This window comes from Geospiza fortis, unplaced genomic scaffold (assembly GCF_000277835.1).
Source record: "Geospiza fortis unplaced genomic scaffold, GeoFor_1.0 scaffold29, whole genome shotgun sequence".
Classification (NCBI taxonomy): domain Eukaryota; kingdom Metazoa; phylum Chordata; class Aves; order Passeriformes; family Thraupidae; genus Geospiza; species Geospiza fortis.
Genome location: NW_005054349.1, coordinates 4,341,270 through 4,345,991, shown reverse-complemented (window position 1 = coordinate 4,345,991; position 4,722 = coordinate 4,341,270). Strand labels below are relative to the sequence as shown.

Genomic DNA, 4,722 nt, shown 5'->3' with positions numbered 1-4,722 from the left:
ACCCCAAAGCTCCAGCATTTCCATACACAGGCCCATCACACCATGCTCTCCAAACAATTCACCAACTGCACTGGAGACTCTTCCAACGGCAAGATGAATTTTTAAAGCCAGACCTGATGACCTGCGAGGGAAGACCCCTGTCAGGTCCTTGACATGTTTTTTAATTATGTGGATTTCTGTATCCAAGGTCACTTCTGTGTTAAAATGCTTTCATTGTTGCATTTGACATCTGTAATTTAGATAAAGACAGGGTGGAGCATTTTGATTAAATCACTTGAACTCCAGATAAACCCTTGAGCATTGCATGACAGGCTTGGCCCAGCTAAGCTCAGGAGAGGTCATGCTCTATTTTAATAACTCATTTTTACAGTGCATTTTAATCACTCATGAACTACACCTGCCAACCAAAGCCCTGGTAAGATTCCTTGGTAGCCTCTGCCTTGAATCCAGTAAAGCAGAACTCAAAGGTTCCCTGCAGAGACCATTAGAAACTGATTTGAATAAACAGATTACAGGATCCTCCAACCACAGAGTTATGAACTGAGTCATAAGTGCAATTTACATTACAACATCTTCAAACCAGCAGGTGAGATTTGTTAAAGCTTTTTGTGTCATGGATATACCTAACCCTCAGTCAACAGACAGTTCTGTACCATCTTCCACCAATTTCACACCAGTGTGAAGGACACCTGGCAATATTCTGTCCCTGGCAGGTTCAAAGCTCTCTCATTAATATTATGTCACCTGTAAAGTGCACATGGAAATCAGTTTGCTATCAGCAGTTCTTAAGTGCTGTTTCTGAATATCTAAAGCAGTATCCTGTGTTGAATAAACCAATTGATAAATGTTTGGGAGCTCCCCTGGAAAACTATCATAGAGTCCAGAGCCATGCCATTAATCCAGGAAGAGCTGGATTACCTCTGCATATCCCACCTGCACAGGCAACAAGTTCTGCTCACTGCCTGTGCCTGACACACCTGGGAATTCACCTACACTGAGTATTCACACAGCTGTGAGAACAGAATGTTACTGTCTCTGAGACAAATTAATACAGGATATGTTCATCAAAGGATTACACTGATTATTTTTGGGGAAGGATTACATGTTCAGCATCAGCTTTCATAATTAGAACAAGATATGAGCTCTTACATTTTCTTTAACGCAGGAAGTAACTTGCAAAGTGCTAAATTAACTGAACATTGAGGCATCAGTATGAAAGGAATGAGCAGGTCATCCGCCTTCGTCACAGACTATTATTCAAAACAACCTCAGTAACTTCCAAGGGAATAAACTCCTTTTCCCAATCTGTGCACCTACAGAGCACTCCAGTCTCTTCAGGATTTCTCACCTTTGTCTTGAACCTCAGACTCCAAGTTAGAAATCCACAGGGATTTTTATCATAATTTCATTTTGATCTTGACTTGACAAGCTTAGCAAACAAACATGTGAGCTTTTGGTGTCCAGCTGGTTGGCAACACATTGGCACTGAAAAGAGAATTTGTTACAGAAAAGAACTCTGTGAAATTTAATAAAAATCAGGTAAAGCATTATGCAAACAAGTTCTGTGAATGTAAGTTGAAGTTTCACTTTAATAAAAGACAGAAGTGGCAAAGCTGTATTTAAGGATTCAACATCTGCCTGCTCTAATAAAATAAAGCAGCCTTGGCCAAGTGTGTTGGTGTCTCTGGCAGTGCAGAGAATAAGCCATGACAGCTGAAAAAGCAGGGTTTCCAAAGTTTCCCTTGCCCCTACTACTTGTCCCAGGCCAACTATCACTGGTAACTCTGCACTCCCATGGTCTCCACCCCTCAGCCTACTGTGAACCCAACAACATAAAGATGTTTTCTCACTGCCTTTCTGAACTGAACACTAATTTTAAAATCTGCTCATTGTAAGATCCCTCTGCTGTGTCATGGTTTGGGAGGTGTGAATGGAGTCCAAGTGCTGTCAGGCTCTAGGGACACTGGGAGATCCCAGGCTGTGACTGAAAAGGACAAAGAGGGAACTCATGGCCTTCAGTTTGTCCCAAGGACAATTCCATGGACATCCTGTGACCGTCACAGCTCCCCAGCAGATAACATTGGGGTTGTTCTTACAGCTGAACTTTTTCAGGCTTCTTTAGTGGCTTGAGCAACTTCTCCCCAGTATTTCCCTTCCATCCCTTCTCTGGGAATGAGTGGAGAGGGGAGAGCATGCAGAGCTCCAGCAGAGCTGGTCCTGAAGCCATGGTTTGCCTCATGGAACAGGTACTCAGTGCACAATCCCAGTGTCTGCAGCAAATCCAGCCCTTCCAACCCATTTACTTCATCCAACATTCCAAAATCAGCAATCTCTCCAGGGAGACCTGGTGAAGCCAGGTCATTCCTTTTTAGCAACTAATGGAAACAACTCCGTGTCAAGGAGTGCCACAAAAGAAAGAACAACTACAAGGAAATGGGGAAAAACAATGTAACCAAATAATTCAGGAGTTACTGAGCTGTTCTGGAATTACTTGAGAGATCTTGGGGGAAAAATAAAGAAAAAATAAAGGAGCACCATAAGAAGGAAAAATAATTTCTGCCTACAAGGTACAGCAGTATTGTCTTAGTCTCCAAAAGTCCTTAAATGTTTGGATTGCTGAATCAAGTAAACACTTACAGGGTAAATCTTTATGCTAATACTAATTATTTGAAAAATAGGAAAAAAACCCATAATTATACTCACTTCAAACAGCAATAGAAACTAGTCTTGGGTGTCAAATAAATAATAAATGAATCAACTCAAGAGTACAAGCCACCAGCAAGTAACTAAGTATAAAAATATTTATGGCATAACACATTCTAAAACTGTCAGGGATTAACACAGAATGATAAAAGAGAACAATCAGTTTCTGAGAGTTTTCTTTTTTAACTTCAGCTCCAAAAAGGCATTTTCCTAGGAAAAAAGTCACCTTACAAAGACTCTTTCTGTTTTAGTCTCTCCATCTGTAAGAGGTACAAGAAAATCGGCACACTCCCAATTTATGGGTTTTTTTTGTTCCCTCCACAGATCTCCAGTGGCAAAAAATAACAAGTCTTAGTGCCAATATAAATCTGAGACAAAACTTGAACTATGGTAAGAAAACTACTATAGACATAAATAAAACAAGACTGCAGTAGTGACACTATTCCTCCAGCTTTAGAAACTTGAGCTGAAACCATCTCATCCACTTTCCACCTCTGCCAAAAACTCACCATTTTGTGCACATCCCAAATGGAAAGAAAATAATCAACCAACCAACCCCCAACTTACACACTATGTGGAGATACTGGACACACATCAAGCAACAACCTTTAATAATCTGAATGTGTAGGTTGGTGGCTCTTTCCTACACAGGCCAAACCAGTTACAAGCACTCACTCTGAGGGCAGTGGATGAGGCCGATGCTTGGGTGAGCGTAATGTACACACCAGCTTGTAAAACTACTTTTAAATATCCGTGACTCGCAGCATAATTGCTTCCCTCTCCACTAAGTACAGCGTTTGTAGGATTGTATTACAGCCCTACCTATAAAATGCAGCCCTTTATTAGGGACAAATTAGACAGCCCTCAGTAACTTAATAGCATAATAACCCATGACCACAACACTGCAGGTTTATGCATCCCATCCTGCTTTACTGATGCAAATGAGACTCCTGACTGCAGCTGGATTAGCCACATGTTTTAAATAAAGCGTGTACGTGTTTTGTGAGACCTATGTCAGAGAAAAGGGAAGAAACATTAAAATGCAGTGTTACTCTGAACATGTGAGCTGCTTCAGGACTGCAGTTGGGAGGACACAGCACTACTTTAGGTGAGTTATGTGTGATGTTATCCACAGAGTAAGAAACCCCAGGCTAAGAGGGCAGGGGACAGGGCTGAGGACTGCTCGGGCAGGTAAAAGCCACACAAGCACTTCCAGGGGTGAGACCTCCAGAACAGCACAGCACAGATCCTCCTCTTCCTCACCCTCAAACACCTGAGGGACAAAAGTGTGGCAGCACAAGGCTCCCTGTCCAACCAGCACTGGCTGTGCCTGGCACCACAGCAGGCCGATACCATGGAATCACAGAAGGGTTTGGGATAGAAGGGACCTTAAAATTCATCTTCTTCCACACCCCAGCCAACACAGGCACACTAAGCCACTGGGGACACCGGGGCACTAAGGACTCAGGCACCCCTGACACAAGAGGACACAGTCTTAAGCTTTGCCAAGGTATGTTTAGGTTGGACATGAGGAAGAAATTCTTCATGGTATAGGTGGGAAGACATTGGCAGGGGCTGCCCAGGGAGGTTTGGAGTCCCCATCCCTCATGTCCAAGGAAGGATGGAGGTGGCACTCAGTGACAAGGCAGGCATTGGGCACAGGTTGGACTCGGTGATCTCACAGCTCTTTCCCAACCTCAGTGATTCTGGGATTCTGTGATTCCACCAGGGAATGAGGAAATTAGCAATGACAGGAGCTGTGCCAGGGGAGGTTTAGGATCGACATTATAAACAATTCCTCCACAGAAAGAGTGGTCAGGGACATTGGAAGGGTCTGCCCAGGGAGGTGGCAGAGTCCCTGTCCCTGAAGCGTTTAAGGCAAAGCTGGACGTGGCCCTGAGTGCCGTGGTTCAGCGCCCGGGGCGGTGTGCTGGGGATGGCGGGGTGTTTCCCAGGCTGTGCGCCCGCGATGTTTCTGTCACTGCCCTGTCCCTGTGCCCGCGGTGTTTCTGTCACTGC

At 44.0% G+C, this 4,722-nt stretch overlaps 1 protein-coding gene across 1 annotated transcript in view; it reads right to left on the bottom strand.

Moving 5' to 3' along the window:
* HDX (highly divergent homeobox) overlaps positions 1–1,461 on the bottom strand; it is a 31,094-nt gene extending 29,633 nt beyond the window's left edge. Inside the window, 1 exon segment of the mRNA XM_031058826.1 lies at positions 1,349–1,461. The gene's annotated coding sequence lies outside the window, so the exon portion shown is untranslated.
* Positions 1,462–4,722: the final 3,261 nt, after the last annotated feature.